The sequence below is a fragment of the Miniopterus schreibersii genome (assembly GCF_964146895.1).
Source record: "Miniopterus schreibersii genome assembly, chromosome: 1".
NCBI classification, from domain to species: Eukaryota; Metazoa; Chordata; class Mammalia; order Chiroptera; family Miniopteridae; genus Miniopterus; species Miniopterus schreibersii.
In genome coordinates, this window is record NC_138101.1 from 54,363,183 (window position 1) to 54,384,395 (window position 21,213).

General features: G+C 37.2%; 1 protein-coding gene and 1 pseudogene across 4 annotated transcripts in view; both read left to right on the forward strand.

The window, feature by feature from the left end:
- Positions 1-21,213, forward strand: part of CCSER1 (coiled-coil serine rich protein 1) — a 1,053,860-nt gene that overhangs the window by 602,083 nt on the left and 430,564 nt on the right. The gene's annotated exons all lie outside the window — the stretch shown is intronic.
- The window catches only part of LOC308562701 (adenylyl cyclase-associated protein 1 pseudogene), a 77,178-nt pseudogene continuing 67,833 nt past the window's right edge, over positions 11,869-21,213 (forward strand). The window contains exon 1 of the transcript in view: positions 11,869-12,121. The product of the transcript in view is annotated as an adenylyl cyclase-associated protein 1 pseudogene (transcript). The remainder of the gene's footprint in view (positions 12,122-21,213) is intronic.

Sequence of the window (21,213 nt, forward strand, 5' to 3'; positions counted from 1 at the left end):
TTTAAACAAAAAAAATGAAATATTAGAATATTATTTTGACTGCAGTGGCTTAATTTTTAAATTGGAATATCATTAATTTAAATTCAATGTGACAGGAAAGTAAGGGGGTAGTTGAGATTATGAATATTTATATGCCCTTGAACTTGGTTCTCAGAATGTACCTCAGTGGACCACATAGCTGATATTTCAAACTGAATATAACCATATTACATGTGGAATAAATATAGGGCTTGGAAATGAACATTTGGAAAATGTAATGTTTAAGCAAGCAATGTATAGTAAAATAATGTACATTACAGATGAGAGAATACAAAGTAATGGCAAAAGGCAAGATACCTTGGGACCTTACCTTTCAATTTCCAGGTATTATTATAGAAATAACAGGGTTGTTTTTCTATACTCACTGTAGAGTGTTTTTAATATAGGGCTATATTAAAATTCATTTATTCACTTTTGGATAATGAACAATTCCATTAGTCACTAAAGGCAGTTTATTAGCATTAATGATAATACAACCACAACAGCATGAAAAAAACAAATTATAACATGGATTTAGGTAATTATATATTATTTTGTTTTTGAGAAAGAAAAATCAAAATCATCTTTTAAATTTGAATGCTATTATTTTTTAGTTAAATTATAAATCATATCAGATTTTACTATATTGCTATTGTTTAGATACTTTTATTTAAAATATGTATTTTTTTAAAAATATGGTTTTATTGATTTTAGAGAAAAAGCAAGGGGGGAGAGGGAGGGAGAGAGAGACAGAGAGAGAAACATTAACATTGATTGGCTGCCTTCTGCATTCCCTCTACTGCTGATTGAGCTCACAGCCTGAGCATAATCCCTGACTGGGAATTGAACCAGTGACCTTTTAGTGCATGGGATGGCATTCAGCCAACTGAGCCACACCAGCCAGGGCTAAAATATGTATTTTTAATAAATAATTATTATTGGATGTATATAGTTGTATTGAAAACCTCTTACCAATAGATTTCCACATATTGATCTATTTGAAGGCATTTGTGGAAACTGACATTGACTTTAAAATTTTGAAATAAATTTGACCTGAATACCTGTTGAATAGCATCTTGAATCTCTGAAAATATGACCTAACAGAACCCTGGAATTAGGCTCCCTAGGTACCAGGATTTTCAGAGTCTATAAATTATGGAAATTTATAGAAAGATGATAAATAGGTACAGACATAGATATAATTATGGTATTTATTATGGACTGAATTGTGTTCCCACCAAAATTCATATGTTAAAGTCCTAACTCCCAGTACCTTAGAATGGGATGGTATATGGAGGTAGGGCCTTTAAAGAGATCAAGGTTAACCAAAGTCATTTTAATGAGGGTGGACCTTCATCTAATATGACTAGTGTCCTTATAAAAAGAGGGAGAGGCACCAGGGATGTGCATTCACAGAGAAAAGGCCATGTGAGGACACAGCAAGAAGGCAGCCCAGCCATCAGCAAGCCAAGGGGAGAAGACAGGGGAAACCAAAATAACTGACACCTTGATCTTGGATTTCTAACCTCCAGAACTGTGAGAAAATTAACCTGTGTCGTTTAAGCCATACAGTCTGTGAGTTGTAGCTGGCCTAGCAAACTCATACAGTATCTTATCATCTATTGAAATATTCAAAAAAAAAAAAAATATATATATATATATATATATAAATATATATATATATATATTCAATAGAGCTTCAAAAAGTTAGGAATTCCTGTGAAATATTTTATTTCCCCCTTCTCTTCCTGCTCTTTAGGTACAGATCTGATTCTGGCATTTGTTAACTGTGTGGCCTTAAACTTCGCATTTAATTCCCCTTGTATTAGTAGCTTCATTTTAAAATGTCAAAGATTTATCTCTGAAATTGGTTCAGTTTGCTCAAAAATGTTCCATTGTTAGTATTGCACATACATAATAAGTATATAAAATGCCATTGACCTGAAGGAAATATTTGCCACCAATTTTGACAGGTAGAGTTAATGTTTTAGTTTCTATCACAAAACTACACACTATTAAGAAGGGTATTGAGAATCAAATTAATAAATTGGAAAGGGAAATGAATGTACAACTTAAGAAAAACATATTTAAAAACTAGAAAAAATATCCAGTCACCAAAATGCAGATAAAACAAGGCTTCATGTTTCATACACAAAACCCCAGGGGGTTTAGAATTATACTAAGTTAGTTGTAAATCAGATAATATATTTGCTGCTGTTTTAAGAATCATTGGCAATAACCTGTTGTTAAGTGATTGCCAATGATTTAAAATACCACTTTGAAAATACCTCTCAGGAGTTTATCTTTCCAGAATGTCTATTATTTTCCTTTTCATTGCTTCATTAAATCTTCAGTTAATTAATATATTTCTGTTACAGTAACCTAATTTAGACTTAAGTTATGTGCTGAATTTTCTAACATAGTGTCTCCATATGAAAATAATAATTCTTTAGACTGAACAAAAATGAGTTAGAGTGAGATTGAAATTGTGCTCTCTAAATTAGCCTCATGATGAGGGATCCGTAGACTGTTATTCAGTCTTTCTCTTTGGCTCTGCTAGGTTGAAGATATTCACTAGGGAAATGTGAAGTTTACATATTTTGCATGCATGATTCATAAAGAAGCCATTGATGGGAATAGTTCATATGATAGTATTTAGAAAGCTTCTGTGATAAATTTTAGTTCTTAAAAGATTTCAAGAGCAGTTCTCTTAATCTAGTTTCCCATTTAATAAGGAAACTTTTACTGTCTCAAAATATGTATTTAAATATTATGTATATCCAAACAGGGTTGTCTTCATAATTATATTAAATGTTAAGTGTCATAAATATATTCTGGAAGAGAAAACCTACAACAAGCAACTGCTTTTAAGCATCCTAACATAAACATCACTCTTTCCATATTCCTAAATCATACTTTCCTTTGTGAAATGAGTAATTATGAATTACTTTCTTATCCATATCTGTGTATTTATATTTTAAATTTTTCTGTATATGTATGCATATATACATAAATATTTTAAATTTGTATCTTTGAAAGCAAAGCCAATCAGACACTTGTACATTCACCAAATTACCCCATTTATATAAGTAATCATCAAAGATTTATTGAGAGCTTGTCATGTATTGAGCATTCAGGTGCTAGGGATCTGAGTAGAACAGATAGATCCTATTCCTGTGGAGCTTATCTATCTACTAAAGTATTTTATATTTTAAGTGTAATGTGTTTATCTATATTCCTAGGTAGGTGTTAAGAAATGTGTCCCCAAATTTGTTTATACAGTATGTAGCTTATTCAACTTGCTCATTTATTTGTTTCTTCTGTAAATATTTATTGGTTATTAATATGAGCTAATAGTAGTTATTAAGACTATCACAAGGACGCTTAAGATTACCCGTTTTTGCCTTCTGCCATGTGGCTTGCTTTGGCCAATAAAGTGGGAGTGGGAGTCATGACTTCTGTTACTTCTGAGTAGGTTTAAAATTCAGTGATCCTGAAAGATGTGGCAAATAAGGTGTCCCTTTAGCCTGTGTAATTGAGTGATGGTGATGAACAAAGCTCCATTTCAGGTTCACATTGCCTTGTAGACTGTGGTGAAAGATACTTTCACTGAGTTAAGTCATGAAATGTTGGAGTGGTTGTTGTTAATGAGGCATAACTTGACATATGCTGACTGATATAGCACCATTCTAGGTGCTGAGGACTTAATAATGAGTAAAGCGGAAAAAGTGCCTTCCTACGTGGAGCTTACATTCAAGCAATGAAACTAAAAATTTTAAATAATAATGATAAATCGATATATAATATGAAGACAGATAGTGTAAAGGGCTCTAAAAATAAAGTTTAGTAAAGAGAGAAAGAATGGCAGTGGATACTATTTTTAGACAGAATGGTCAAGAAAGTCATTTCTGCAGAGGTGTTACTTGGTCAGAGACTTGCCTTATAGGAGGCCAAGGGCCCTCAGGGCCTTGTGCTACAAATGATCACATAGCTTCTGAAGCAAACTGTGTGAGTACAGTCCTGAGCCCACCAGTTACTAGCTCTTGCAAATATTTGGAGAAACAATGAGGAAATATGGAGGCTATGAGGCAAGAGAGTACTGTACATGAACAGCATAGAGCCCAAGTGTCTGCAGTGCACTGAGAAAGGAGAAAAGCATTTAAAGGTTGTATGAACGTACAGATCAATAAGCCTTGATAATAGTGAGAGAAGAAAGTTTTGAATACAGGAATAATATTATTGGACTTATGGTTTTAAAAGATCACTTTGACTTCTTGGTGAATAACTAACCAGAGGGGCAAGAGTTGAAGCAGAGAGACTGGTTAGTATGCTATTGAAGTAGCGGGTAGTTGGGATAGAGGTGACACAAAGTGTCAAAATAAAAATTGAGCCAACAGAGTTTGCTCTGACATTGTGGTTATAAGATGAAGGGAATGTGGCAGGGACAGGGAAAAGAAGCCCAGTGCAGGGGATATAAGGATAGATTAGGGAGAAGGGCTGAAAACATATACTAACTAGAAGGAAAGAATGCCAGGATGAATTCCTGGAACAAATAGAATGAGAAGTCAGATCTCGTTCTGAATTCTGGAGCAGATTTGACCTTGATCTATATTAAGGAACTAATACTCTATCACAGTTATTCTTTCCTTACAAGATTATCTAAGATTCATGGAGCACACACTGTTGGGAGCCTGCCCAGATCCCCTTGATAAATTATCACTTCTGTGCTTGTAGGGCCAAGTCCCAGTAGCCAGCACCTTTGCCTGAGGGACCTACAGGTAGATGCAATGTGCCAGGGAATTAATTTCCTCTATGGGAAACCCTCAAACAATTACTTACAGAAGCTGGTGGGTAAATAATTTAGCTCTGAGGTGGGCGTTCCATACTGGCACCTAGAGTTTCCTGGTGAGATTAAACTTTAGTTGTCCAGATTGGTAATATATTGATAATTCACTCTGTATTTGTGTCTTGTGCTTCCCTGGCCCACCTCTGTTCTCCCTGATAATGTTTCCTAGTATCAGATCCCCAAATAAACTGTTGTACTCAAATCCTTTTATCAGGATCTGCTTCTAAGGAAACCCAAATTAAAATAGTCCATACATAGATAACAATTTTTTGAAGTTGAATAACTTCTAAAATAAAACCTGTGGTTTTACATAATGAAAGTGAGGCAACATTTACTGATGATTCGTAGGTGTAATATTGCAAAGATTATCACATTTAATCCTCAAAGCAATCATATAAGGTTTGTAGTTGGGAGCTGATAGAAGAGGAAGTAACTATTTAAATATAAGATTGAGCTTGGCTGGCATGGCTCAGCGGTTGAGCATTGACCTAGGATCCAGGAGATTAAGATTCAATTCCTGGTCAGGGCACATGCCCAGGTTGCAGACTTGATCCCCAGCAGGGGGCGTGCAGGAGGCAGCAGCAGAACAATGATATTCTCATCATTGATATTTCTATCTCTCACCCTCTCCCTTCCTCTCTCTGAGGTTCTTTTTTATTTATTTTTTGCTATTTTATTTACTGATGAATCCCAATGACCTGAAAGAGTCCTTGTCACCCACAGGTGCTCAATGAGTATTTTAAAGAATACTTTAAATAGTTCACCTCTACCTGAGAAGGATGTTGTTTTGATGGGAACCCAGACTCAAAAGAGGATCTACCTGAGTTATGAAGAAGGGAGCTTTCAAGCAATCCAGAGAGATAAACTGATGCAATCACAGTGATCAGTGGGACAGCACAGATAAGGCCCCTCAACTTTGTGGACGTTATAAACAAATTTTAGAGATGCATAAACCAAGGCTCAGAGAAGTAAAACAATTTATTCACAGTCTCTAAACTAATAAATAATAGAGACTGGATTTGAGCTCAGGGTTTTTTCTGTCTTCATTCACCTTAGCATATTTTTTAACTCGAGAACTGGCCTGAGGTGAGGCAGTTATGCTTTATCCAGACTGTGTGTGTAAATTCATGTTTTTTTTAAAAAAAACAAAGACTTTTTTTTTCTTTTTTTAACAAGTGCCTTAGTCAAATCAAGCTGCTATAATAAAATGTAAGCTGGGTGGCTTAAACAACAAACCTTTATTTCTCACAGTTCTGGAGGCTGGAAAGTTCAAGATCTTGGTTCTGGCAGAGTTGGTGTCTAGTAAGGGCCCTGTTCAGTGGAGATGGGAAAAGATTGGCCTCTTTATCTTCTCATAAGGACACTAATTCCATATGAATGGACCTCATCTAAACCTAATTATCTCTCAAAGTCCCCACCCCCAAATACCATTACACTGGGGATTAGAACCTCAGCAGTTTGGTCAAGGTGGCAGCGTAGGTAAACATGGCACTAGCATCTTCCCACAACCACATCAAAATTACAACTAAAACACAGAAAAGCCATCATTCAGAACCACCTGAAATCTGGCTGAATGGAAGTCCTACAACTAGAGAATTAATGAAGACGCGATATTGAGACTGGTAGTAGGGGTGGAGGCATGGAGTGGGCTGGACCCACGTACAATTGTGACTCTTTTTAATTGGGAAAGATATCATGGCTGTGGATGTCTACATGAGAAGCAAGGGGTCCCAGCCCCACACCTGACCCCTCAGCCCAGGATTCCAGTGCAGGGAAGAGAAGTCCCTGTAACTTCAAACTGTAAAAAAACTACTGGGGATTGTGGCTGAGTGAGATGAGGCTGCTATAGTCTCAGGTGTACCTCTTAAAGGGCCAGCACACAGACTTAATCATTCCCTCTGAGCTCCAGCACTGGGGCAGCAGCTTGAACGGATCCAGGAACATACAGGGAGGAACTAAATGGTCTCTCATCAGGGCAAGAACTGGGGGGAGCTTTCTCCCAGGCAAAAGTGCTTGAAGAGGCCATTATTACTCTGCTGATACCTCCCCTGCCACAGTGCCAACAGGCGGTTACCATATCTGAATTTCCATCAACCTGGCTCACATTGTTGCTTGCCCCTGGTGACTCCCTGAGACCCTGCCCCACCCAATTTGCAGCCCCACCCAAACTGTTTGCAGTGACCTTCCCGTATGAATAGCCTGTACTGGCTCAGACTTCCAACTTATCTGAAATCTCTAAAACAAGCAGCAGTTGGCCTCAGCATACCCCTACTTCTCAATAAGAGCTCAGGAGACATAGTAGCTCTACGTAATACATAGAAACAAGCACAGGAAAACAACCAAAATGTGGAGACAAAGATACATGTTGCACATGTAAGAACAGAAGAAATCCCCAGAAAAAGAACTCCATGAAGTGGAAGCAAGCAAACTACCAGATACAGAGTTCAAAACAATGGATATAAGGATGCTCAAGGAACTTAATGAGATCTTCAAGAAACTTAGTGACAACTTCAAGGAACTTAGAGAGAACATCAACAACATGAAAAAGGACCAATCAGAAATGAAGCATACATTAACTGAAATGAAGAATAATTTACAGGCAATCAACAATAGAGTAGAGGATGCTGAGAATCAAATCAGCAATTTGGAATATGAGGAAGCCAAAAACACCCAATCAGAACATCAAAAGAAAAAAAAAAATCCAAAAATACGAAGATAGTGTAAGAAGCCTCTGGGACAATTCCAAACATACCAACATTCGCATCCGAGAGAAACCAGAAGGAGAAGAGAGAGAGCAAGAAATTGAAAACCTATTTGAAAAAATAATGGCAGAAAACTTCACTTACATGGTGAAAGAAATAGACATACAAGTCCAGGAAGCACAGAGAGTCCCAAACAAGAGGAACCCAAAGAGACCCACAGCAAGACACATAATTAAATTGTTAAATACAAAGAGAGAATCTTAAAAGCATCAAGGGAAAAGCATTTAGTTACCTACAAGGGGCACCCATATGACTTTCAGCTGATTTCTCAACAGAAACCTTGCAGGCCAGAAGGGAGTGGCAAGAAATATTCAAAGTGATGAAAAGCAAGAACCTACAACCAAGATTTCTCTACCCAGCGAAGCTATCGTTTAGAATTGAAGGTCAGATAAAGAGCTTCTCAGACAAGGAAAAGCTTAAGGAGTTCATCACCACCAGACCAGTATTACATGAAATGTTGAAGGGTCTTCTTTAAGAAGAAGAAGAAGAAAGATAAAAAAATATGAACAATAAAATGGCAATAAAAACATATCTATCAACAATTGACTCTAAACACAAAATAAACAAGGAATCTAATGAACAAAATAAACTGATGAATAAAATAGAACCAGAGGTATAGAAACATAGAAGAGACTGAAGAATCTCCAAGGGGAGGGGTGGGGGGAGTATTAACCAAATAATTTATATGCATATATGCAGAACTCATGGACGCAAACAACAGGGTGGTGAAGGCCTGGGGTGGAGGGGGATCCGGGTGGAGGGGAGCAATGAAGGAAAGAAAGAAGGGGATATCTGTAATACTCGCAACAATAAAGATTTTTTTTTTTTAAATTAGAAAAAGAACCTCAACATATGAATTTGTGGGGGATACAAATCATTTGCATAAATTTATAGGATTGTTTCAATATTACTTCTTAGGTGAAATTGGAGATTTTAACCAAGGTTTAATCTGGGACCAGAATGGGGAATATATTACAGAATGCTAGACTGGATCCAGTGAGATAGTGGGAGGGGGAAGGTTGGCATTGCCTCTTTCATATTTGAATAAGTTAATGGCAACATATAAAAAGTCCTGCAAAATATGATTAATTACGACATGCTTAAATAAAAGTACCTAACAAACAAAGTGCTATCAGGAAGGAAAGTAAAATTCAACAAACAGGTGTTCCCACGAAAGGAGAAAAAAGGGTCATTTCTTTGAACCTAAAAGGCTGAAAAGATGGAGAAAAAAATCTTCTCTAATAAGACTTCTATAATTGGTTCCTGAGGCTTGAGACCCTAGAGCCAAAACAAAACAAAAGGAAAAACAAAAGATAGGCAGAGTCCTTGGAAGCAGAACAACGGACCCATATTCACTCCCACCCTCAGGCTAAGAACACAATTCATACTCACAGAAGTGTATCTAAGTGCATGTCCTCGGGTTTTTTGTGACCTCCATCAGTAACCCTTTCCTCATTCCATCATTTACCAGTCAGCAGGATGACATATGTTATGCATATTTATTCAACCCCCACCTCCAGCACAGGGACCCAAGTGCACTCTTCCATGAGTCGCTTTCATAACCTTTTAATTTTGGGGAATATTTTAAAATAAATGCAAGGAAGATGTAGAGATTTTTTTGAATTCCATTTTTGCTCTTAGATAAAAGTGATCAGTTATTAAGGTATCAAATTTTTATAGTGGCATCTCATGTCATTTTTTTTAAACATTATTTACACATTAATCTCTGCCTACAAAACATGTTTCCTTTACTCTAATTCCAAAGTCTAATTTCATTTTTTTCTACATATTAAATAAATTGTTTTCCATAACTCTACCTGATATTTTGTGAAATTCACTGTAAATAATACTCTAGAGAACTGGATATATGGCTCCCAAACTCTCTTCAATCACAGAAATTCTGTGATTCTGCATAAATCTTACTTGAACTCTTTATAGAAGTTTTTATTGTTAGAAATACTTGGCATCCTGTTTTGACACTGTTTGCTGATAACACAGAGTCCCAAGACCCCTAGTAGAGCAAAGCAAGCAAGACTAACGATCCAAAAGAATTTAAGGAAAGAAATAACAATATAAAACAAAGCAAAAAAACACTAAAGGGAAGGGAATAGAAATTGTGTGTTTAGGCTATTAGACATTCTTTTCTCACATACTTAGTCTTTAATATGTTATGTAATAAAATTTAACACCCAAGCATTTTTCTCTAGAGTATATTTTATTTTACTATGTACTGTTCTTTAGTGGATCAGCCCTGGTACTCATTTGCCTGGCTACTACACAGTGTGGCACTTAATCACACACTGTTTATACAGTTTTTAAAATCCCTGTCTCCTTGGGAGATTCCAAGCAATTCAATTCGATAAAGAACTGGTTTCTCTCATTATCAGCTACAGTCCTGAAGTAACCATTATTATACTTCTCAGTGTAACCGACAGTCCTGGGCACAATGCCCTGTTCATAATAAATTCCCTAATATCAGTTGAGTTAATGAATAAATGAGTAAGTAGTTGGTGAGTTTAATCAAAATTAAATACATGCTGGAGAAGGATTGCTGTTGGTGGGAATCATTGAAAGTTTTTGTGGTCTAAGCTATTCCCTTTTGCTGGTTATCCTTAGATGTGCATTGTTGAGAAAGTGCTGTGTGCCAAGTGCTGTGTGTTAAGTGCTTTATTTACATCATCTCACTTAATCCTCAGTAGTAGTTTAAGGAAATCAGTCAGCCCATTTCAGGTGAATATTATTTTTGCCTTCTGTTAATCCAAAACAAACAAAAAAAACCACCAGAAAACAAAAAACAAAAGGCGAGAGGCAACAAGTGTTTATTTGAGATCAAAATAGAATCTGCATTTTGAGGAAGCATTGATACAGGCAGAAACCCAAACAGTGTTTCAGTTAGGAGGTAAAGGGAAGGGGTATTTATGAGAAAGAAAAGGGAAAAAAATTACCTGAATAGAAGGAAGGGATTTCCATTGGTGTAAATCAGCCAAGGAAGGAATTTCTATTCATGCAAATAAACTAAATTATTCTTTAGCTATACAGGATGGAGTTAATTTTAAAGAGTGTCCTCAGTTTTCAGCCCTCGTAATCAGGATGTCTGCTTTCCTGTTTTCTTTACAAACAGTTGTTGGAATATAATGTTGGTTTGGCTCAGTCCAAAGGTTATTTTGCCCAGTTCAGACATTTCAAATGTTTGAGGAGTAAGTTGTACAAGCAGTTTCTCTGGGATGGTGGCTCCAACTCCATTTTGAAATGGCTCTGTTTATGTGATTTTTCACAGTTCTAATATCCCATAACTGGAAAAGAAATGATTCACTAGCAGAGGTCATCACACCTAGAGTGGAACCTTACTAGTCACCAAATCACATGGACTAAAGCACATCCTAACGTCTGAGGAACTGAGTCAATCATCAACTTTGGGTTGGTCTTGGATAAGAACTTGGCCATAGAGAGTCTAGACTTGCAGTTTTTGATATAGGAATTGTTCTGCACTGAAGATTAGCTTGAGAAGACTGGTGTTAATCAATACCTAAAAATATGGAAGTGGGTAAGGAACTGGTTAATGGGTAGAGAGGCTGAAGTCTTCCTGTGCATGCTAGACAAAACCTAGATTGTTATAAGGGGACTGTTAGTAGAAATATGGTCATGAAATACGATTCTAGTGAAGGCTTAGGAAGGAAAGAGGAGAGCTGGAAAGAAAGCCACTGTCTTCAGGAACACAAATAATCACGAACAAAATGTTTGTAGAAATATGGATGTGATACCATTGTAACTAACCTAGTTATGAATAATTGGAAAAGAGTAAAGAGAAGGCAGATATTATAGACATTCATTTGTGAAGCTTTGCCAGGAAGCTGCAGTTTAACACTCCACAGGTCTCTTTCCAGCTGATCCCTGGAGGAAGGGACTGGACAGGGGAAGAATAGGCACACACACCTAGTGAAGTCTGTGTGACATAGGGAAGGTACTTGTCTGTCAGCCACACCTGGCAACAGGTCATTGGCCAGAGTAGGGATGGCCACTGCAAACATTGGAAGATTTGAGATACTTAATCCCCTAAACAAAGGAGTTTGCTTTCTTAGCTCGCTCTTGCCTCTTCGGCTCTTGCACTCCTGGTTTCTCAGGGGCTCTCACGCTTCTACTCTCCTGAATTTGTCCACATGGCTCAGGGCCATTTGGAGACCCCACATACAATGGACTAATGGGCTGCAACTAGCCTGTTACTGAACTGAACCTGGTTGCAACATGGAACGGAAACTCCGGATGCCAGCTCTACTGAATGCTCACCTGAACATCTTCCAGGGCCTGATTAAAGGAAATAGGGCTTTAGAATCCCAGGGATGTAACTCCATGAAAGGAAAACTTTCTACAACATCTCATCCTCCTGTAAGAGCCTCCAAATGCTTATTCCAGCGGTACCCCAAGAACCCCACTCCCGTAGTAACAGAGAAAGACCATTCATACTTTTTTCTGATAACAGATGTTAAAGGCCATTCTGGTGAGTTCTCAGAAAGAAATGAGAAACATATTTTTGGACAGTGGAGTGGTCCATGTTATAAGGGCTCAAAGAACTTGGCTAAATTGTGTTCTCCTGTTTTGTGCAGGATAAAATAATGAAATTGGATAGCTGAAGTGATTTCCAGAAAAAATATTGAAGGTGCAGTGTGGGTTCTCCTGACTTCTTATAGTAAAATGTGAGAGGAGAGAGATGAATTAAAGAAGGAATTGTTAAGCAAAAAAGGAACTAAAACTTAAAGATTTAGAAAATTCTCAGCTTCTCCGTATTACAAAAAATGAGAACATATGCTCTGAGAGCACCAAAGGCTGTGGCGGAACTATCACTTGATAAAGAGATTATGGGATTATACCAGCAGAGACACTGCCAGTTTGAACTGAAGTGGTAGGACAAGAGGGGCTGTTGGACATCCCTTAGATTGTTCAGGACCAGAACATAGAGCTATTTGGCTATGAAAATGCCTCATTATTCTTTTTTTTAATCCTCACCTGAGGATTATTTTTTCCATTGCTTTTCAGAGAGAGTGGGAGGGAGAGAGAGAGAGAAACATTGATGTGAGAGGGACACATCGATTGCTTGCCTCCCGCACGTGCCCCGACCCAGCCTGGGAATCAAGCCTGCAACCAAGGTACATGTCCTTGGCCGGAATTTAACCCGGGACCCTTCAGTCCTAGGGCCGGTGCTTTAACTACTGAGCCAAATCATTTGGGGTGAAAATGCCTCATTCTTTAAGAAAAAAAGGAAGAATGACCCCAAGGTGATTCATAGATCTACAGAACTGCCACTTCCACCAAAGAGGAAGGGCTATTTCCTACTGGTTTTAAAGACTCAGGTCTCTTCAATATTGGGTGCCAATATGTCACCACCTAGTCACTATTTGTCTTGTTCTAGACTTGCCTTTTTCTATGGGGCTTAGCTTTAAGCACTTTTTAAAAACAAAATGGTTAAAAATATACAATAGTTTAATTTCTGAATAATTTCTTTTGGAATATAACTTTCCTCAGTGCTTTGAGATTTTAAATACTGGCCAATTTCTCAAATATATATATGCTTTTCTTACCAATGTGTGCCCTGATCATGAATTAAACCCGCAACCTTTTGGTATATGGAACAACACTCCAACCAACTGAGTCGCTCAAACAGGGCTAGTTGGCTAAGGTTTTTAAAAACTTTAGGTTGACTATTTTGAGGCAGATCCTGAAATTCTGAGGATATGAAATAATCTCTATAACCAGAAGACATTGTTCTGGTGCTTCAAGAGAGATTTTTACACCTGCTAACAGGGAAGAATCATGGAATCCGTGTGTGTGTGTATGTGCATGTGCACATGCTGACACCCTCTTAACAGTTGTTTTCCAGTCTCCTCTTGAATATTCCAGCAAAAGTAAACCTAAACCCTCTCCTTATGGAATAGTTAGAATTATTTGGAAGCATAATCTATATGGATATTTGTGAATCCTTATCATTTATATGTTCTTTATCTAAATGATGAAATGCACCTGGGTTATAATGATTTGAAGGGGAAAAATTATGATCTGTTTGCCACCAATCAAAATGTACTCTCACACCACCAGAGCATTTGGAAAGATGGGGAAACTAAGCCATAAGGAAAAGTTTGTGAGAATCGTTTCATTTTGAATGAGTGAATCACTGAGGGAATTTTTAATGCAAAGGTAAAAGAAAGACTTGACTAACGGGAAAATAAAGTTTTAGAGTAAGATGAGTGCAGTTCCGTTAGAGGGGAAGCAGGAAGAATGACTAGAAATTTCAGATGCTTAAGATTAAAAATGATGGTGTTTCCCTATCTTAGATTTAAGGCAGTTGTTTTCAGGCTCAGGTGTTTGAAGTCTTAAAGGCTCCCAAGGTGATTCTGATCTCTAGCCATATCGAAAATTACTAAACTGATAAAAATAGCTTTTAGATTTGGCAGGAGTGGGCTAGAGATGAGATAGGGAGACAGAGCAAGAAAAGAAAGGGAGAAGGAGAGATTGGTGGGAGGGGAATGATCTGGAAATATATAAAGCATTAATATCAGAAATCTTACAGTTCTAGCACTTGGTTATTGATTCCTCAGGACTTTAAGTGGCGTAGGTATCCAAATATGTATTGCCCCTGAGATTTTTAGACCCAGATAAGACCTTGAAACATAAATGGGCTTAAAGATATTGTGGTACATACAAGAACAACCATTAACCAAAGAGATATTTGTGTTTCCATGTTCATTACAGCATTTTGTATAATAGCCAAGATATGGAAACAACCAGTGTGTTCGTTAATGGATGAATGGGTCACAAAGATGTTACACACACAGATATTAATCAGTATTAAAAAGAAGAAAATCCTGACATTCAAGAAAATGCAAGTAAACAAACCTGGAGGGCATTGTGCTAATTGAAGTCAGTCAGACAAAGACAAATACTATATGATAACTTATATGTGGAATAAAAAAAAGTCAAACTTACAGAAACAGAAAGTTTAATAGTGGTTGCCAGGGCTGGGGGATGAGGGAAATAGTGAGCGGTTGGTAAAATGGTACAAAATTTCAGTTATAACACAAGGTCTGAGTATCTAATTTATAACATGGTAACTAAAGTTGATGGCACTGCATTAGATAATTGAAATTTGCTAAGAGCGTGGAACTTAAATACCCTCCCCCAAATAAAAGGTAAATAAATATGGGAGGCGATAAACGTGTTAACCAACTTGATATGGGAATCTTTTCACAATGTATAGACATAGGAAGTGATCCACATTGCACACTTTAAATATCTTACAATTTTATTTGTCAGTTATGCCTGAATAAAGCTGAAAAAAGATTGTGGGACATTCTGAGATGGATCTTTAGTTGTCATAATATCCCTATTGCAGATTGAATACATCATTTATTCCTTTTTAAAAAAAATTAAGCAACTCTCTACAATATAGTTAGAGTGCTTGCAGGTGAAGAGTAGAATGTAGTATTCCCCAAGTACTGGGTAATGACTGCAGCTGCAAGATGTAGGCAGCCCACCTTGACAAGGACCTGAACTCTGTATCCCAGCAATATGAATTGTACTCACTGGGCCAATTGTACCACACGGTAACATGTGATCTCCTTAAAATACGGCATGTATAACCAATCACAATATTTCAGTCTGAGTGTGGCCCTTGCAGGGTATAAAAACTTCCCTTTCTTGATCTGAATATTACATAGCTCTTAATGCTGCCAAAGATACCACTAGCATCTCTGGCTGCTTTGTCAGACTGTGATCATTTCGGGCTTGCAGGGAATACTCCTCACTTTGGGGAGTGTTACTGGAAAGCATGTGCAGCTTGCTCCTAATTCAGAATCAGATGAAGTGCTTCCTACAGGTCCAGGTTCTCGGACCCAGTTATGCTAAATCAGAATCTCTGAGGGTAGGGCCCAAGAATATACAAGTTCCATATACAGTGGTCCCTGGGTTTTCTAATGTAATCTGTTCTGGAAGACCGAATTCTGAAATGTTTGAAAACCGAGGGATCCACAGCCAACAGCTGGGCCTCAGGGCCTTGCCCTCAGCGGCAGCTGCGTGGCATGTTCGACTTCCGAGGCGTGTTTGAAAACTGAAGCATTTACTTCTGGGTTTATGGTGTTAGTAAACCAAAATTTTCATCCACAGAGACGTTCAAAAACCGAGATACCACTGTACTCCCTAGGTCTTTCTAACAGACTTTGAGGACAGGTCTTAGGTTCCACTGGGAGAGTTGGAGGGGCTATTGTCAACTATAAATATGCAGACTTGAGATGAATTTGACATATATGAGGAACAACAAGAAGATTAATCAAAAACAGACTGTGGTTGAGTCTGAGCCTATGTCGTTGAGGGGCTGGGGCAAGAAGGAACAAAAATAGCAAATGGAGAAGCCATACTTGGAACCAGAGGAACAATCCACTTTGGAAAACAAATATATGGCAGGTATGCAAAAGGAAAATAGGAAAATGATAGTCAGAAACCTATATTTAAGAACAGGGAAATCTTTCAGGATGGTGCCTTGCACTGCAACTGTTTGTGCTGCTATAGAAAAGGTGCAATCAAAGACATAATGATTTCCAGTAATTCATGGGACCTGATCTCATCTGGTTTCTGATGCTTTACAATTCCAATACAAGTCTAGGATTAGTCCCCACTTCCATATGCCAGAGCTCTTATTTAAAAATTTTAAATGCTAAATTTAGTGATTTAACTACTACACTCTAGATCAGTGTTTCTTTTTAATTTAATTAAATTTATTTTTTAATTGAGGTATAATTGGCATACATTATATTAGTTTCAACACAGCATAATGATTTGATATTTGTGTATATTGAGAAATGATCACCACAGTAAGTCTAGTTAACATCTGTTATTGTACAAAGCTACAAGGTCTTTTTTTCTTGTGATGAGAACTTTTAAGATCTACTCTCTTATACAGTACATTATTATTTTTTAAAATATATCTTTATTGATTTCAGAGAGACGAAGGGAGAGGGAGAGAGAGAGAGAGAAACATCAATGATGAGAGAGTCATTGATCGGCTGCCTCCTGCACACCCCCGACTGGGAATCAAGCCCGCAACCTGGGCATGTGCCCTGACCGGGAATCGAACCATGATCTCCTGGATCTGCTGAGCCACGCCTTGCTGGGCTACAATACAGTACTATTAACTATAGTCACCATACTATACATTACATCCCCATGGCTTATTTATTTTATAAGTGGAAGTTTGTACCTTTCGAACCCTTTACCCACTTCCCCCAGATTCCCCATCTCTGCCTCTACTAGCCACCAAATTGTTTTCTATATTTATATAAGCTTGGTGTTATTTTGTTGTTTTTTTCTTAGATTGCACATATAAGTGAATAGATTGGTGTTTCTTAAACTTTAGTGTGATCATATCACAATAATTGCACAATCCTAGTCTCTATACTCAGGGACTACATTTTTAGACATTGTTTCTGGGGCCCAGGGATATGCCTACCTTTTTTTTTTTAAAATCCTCACCTGAATAAACTTTTTCCATTGCTTGTCAGAGAGAGTAGAAGGGAGGGAGGGAAAGAGAGAGAGGGGGACAGAGACAGAGAGAGACAGACATCAATGTGAGAGAGACACATCAATTGCTTGCCTCTCCCATGTGCCCTTGCTGGGGCTGGCGATTAAGCCTGCAACCAAGGTACATGCCCTTGGCCGGAATCAAACCTGGAACCCTTCAGTCCGTGGGCTGATGCTCTAACCACTGAGCCAAACCAGCCAGGGCGATGCCTTTTAAACACACACTCAAGTGGTTTTGTGAGGAAGCGATCAACAGCATGGACCACTCCTCTTGACCCTGCTCTCTCCTCTCTTCCAGGGTGGTCCTCCTTTCAAGTCTTCCTTTTGTAATGGATTCTTTAACTTCTCTATTACCTTGGGTTCTCCTCTTTAGTATGAATAAATTTAAGACAGTTGTATCACAAGATTATTTCCTTTAATAACTAGTTTATTATTTAATAGCTTCCTGGTGCTGCTATAATAAATTACAAACTGGGTAGCTTAAAACAACAAAAGTTTATTGTCTCACAGTTATGAAGCCTAGATGTCTGAAACCAAGGCGTTGGCAAGCCGTGCTCCCTCTGAAGCCTCTAGAGAGGGATCCTTCCTTGCCTCTTGAAGCTTCTGGTAGCCCAGGCATCCCTTGGTTTGCAGCACTATCACTCCAGCCTCTGCCGCAGTCTTCACGCGGCCATCTGCTTACTGTGTCCATATATCTCTGTGTCTTCACATCATGTGCTCCTTCTGTTTCCATTTCCTTCTTCTAGGGACGGTCATTGGACTAGGGCCCACCCTAATGTAGTATCACCTCATCCTAACCTGATTGCATCTGCAAAGATTTCATTTCCAAATACAGTTATGCTCAGCATAACATTTCCGTCAGCAATGGACCACATATACAGTGGTGGTCCCATAAGATTAGAATGGAGCTAAAACATTTCTGTCACCTAGTGACACCATAGTCATGGTGGCATCACACCTTCCTTCTGTGTTTGTGGTGATGCTGGTGTAAACAAACCTACTGCAGCTGCCACATGTGTGTGTAGCACATGCAGTTACAGTAGCAGGCTTTACTAGTCAGGTTTGTGTCAGTGCTCCCTAACGTGCCACAGTGGCTAAGTCACCTAGCGGTGCCTTTCTCAGAGCATGCCACCGTCATTAAGTGGTGCATGACTGTAAGGTCACCTTCACAGCTACCACGGGTTAGCAGGACTTCAACATATCTTTTGGGGGACACATCCAACCTGTAACAAAGCTATATACTACAGTCTAGTTATCGTCACTTGATTTATTATGTTCCTTTATTGCCTTATTATTTTTTTGTCTCTCTTAGAATGTAAACTCCTTAAAAGCTTGTTCACCAGTATATCACACATATATATACAGGCATATATGTATAAATATATATGTATGTGTGTGTGTATATATATATATCAGTGTTTGTCATATAGTAGTTATTCAGTAGTATGCTTATTGAAAGATTAAATAAGAAACATCACTTATTATTGGTTAACATTATGATAGGTGCTTTATATACGTTATTTCATTAGCCTTAACAATACTCTTATGAGTCTAATTTCAATTCTATTCTTTTTCTCTTATGAATTAGGTAAGTGGGGCAAAGTAGCTTACCCAGGGTCACATGTAAAGTAGAGCTGAGATTGAAACCAGGGCTGCATAACTCCAAAGCTCATGGTCTTAACCAATATGCTATACGTTGGATTTCCAACTCTGCGCATTGCTCACATCCTTCTGTGTTTGAGTATGCTGTTACCTTGCGGATTAGTCTCTTCCTTTGGTGATTTATTAACCCATTGTGGTAGGATTAGAAGTCAGATAATGTATCCCCACCAGAATATAGTTGTTTCTTCACTTTGCTCAATATCCTTCCATATTCTGTTTTCTGACTCTGATGGTTTTTCTAAATGCAGCTGTTATCAAGCAATGAATACTTTCTTACCCACAGTGTTCTAGACACAGGGCAGAAGTGTTCCGTCTGGCGTGCGCCCCATTCTGCATTTGGATCTACAACTTTGATCCACAAATCTCTTTGCATTTTACAATCATGAATTTCCCAAACATCCCAGGAGATAAATGAATGTTTATTATCTCCATTTCACACAGATGCATAAAGTTGCACATAAATGAATTAAGTAAGTTCTTCAAGGGCAGCTAGTGAGTTGATTGGGAAATCATGGTTAGCACTGAACATTCCAGATTACTGCTTCTGAGAAGAATGAATGGTGTCTTAAGTTGGTTTTATTATACATAGTTGAAAAATGTTTATTTTAAGCTTTCTCAATATATCTTCCATTAGTTTTTGGACATTACCCAGAAAAATTCCCAGTAAATTGATATTCAGTCCTTAGAAATGAATGCAATTTGCATCTTTTGGCTTCTGTGGGAGATGCAAAAATGAAGCTGAAGAAGGAATTTAGCCCATAGTAATTATATCTTCCTGTAGAGATTCTGGTAATTATGTTTTGATTTTTTTTCCCACTATATAATTTAAAGGTTTTTATTTTGTAATGTACTTCTAATTTAGCATATATAAGTAAGCAGCTAATTAAGCTGAGATTACTTTCTACTCATAGCCAACATTCAGAACATAATGAGAGTTATTATTATAAAATTGTTTAAAATTATATTACTGTTTATGGATATGAACTCAAACCAAAACGCACAGCATCATAACATAATTAAGAACAACTATGTTATTTTAGTGTGTTGCCATTCAAATAACCAAATTAAAGTGATATGTCCTCCATTTCACCAGTAGTAGATTTTTAGACTCGTAAAAGATCCTTAGTTGATTTGTAACCTCTTATTATCTGGCCCTTAAACAAGATGATACATTTTTCTGATACTTTATTCTACCTTTTTTTAAAATGTAAAATCTATTTAACAACATACATACACAGTGTATTACTTCTGCATATAATTTTTAATTTGTTCAGATTTTGAGATTTTGTTGAATCAAAATTTAAATTTAGATGCACAGTCAAAATCGTTGTCATTGAAAGGATCTTTCAGAAATTCCAGCAATGCTACCAACAACAACAAAAATGTGTAAAAGGAAATTTGTTTTAGGTTAAATAGGATTTTATTTTCATCTGCATGTTATTTCAATCACTGATACAATATTTCCTGGCAACATGACAAATATGTTTTGCAGATGTGTGTCTTAGAAAGGTAGGCATTTAGATATAAACCATAGTAAGGAATGGTGTTTTGAGTCAGGGACTCTAACTTTTTTTTCCACAAGCTCCTACAGAGAATTAGTTGTGACCATTTCAAGGTATCTTAACAATTTCCAGGGTTATACAATTTAAATATCAACTTCCTAAGATAGCTGCTCCGTTAATAGGTGGGTAGATGATATTTTAATTTATTTCTTATTTCTGAAGGCTTTTCTCTCATTTATATATATCAGAGGACCTTATCTTGAAGAAGAAAAAACAGATTGAATTGTTACCACTAGCAATGTGACTATTTTGGATTTTAATTGAATACCCAAGGGAGAATTTTATCACTTTCACCAGTTAGACTAAAACTTCAATCGTTCTGCCGGTAGAGTTCCTCTTACTGATTTAACAAAGTTCTTACCACAAAATTTCATACTAATTTTCCTCTCCTCTTCTACCATCCCAGACCATTAGCAAACACTAATATTTTTATCCATTCTAAAATTTTGACATTTCAAAAATGTTATATAAATGAAATTATACATCTTCTGAAATTGTTTTTTTCCACTCAGTATAATCCCATGAAGAAAAACCAAATTGTATTTACATTAGTTTGTTACTTTTCAGTACAGAGTGGTATTCCATGGTAGTCATGTACCACAATTTGTTTAACCACTTACCCACTGAAGGACATTTGGACAATTTTTAAATGAGCAAAACTTATGTAAATTTCATGCACAAGTTTCTGTGTGAAACTTGTTTTATTTCTCTGGAACAAACATCCAAGAGTATAGTTACCGGGTTGTACTGAGTATCAGTTTATTTTTGCTAATATAATAAAATACCATAAACTTAGTGGATT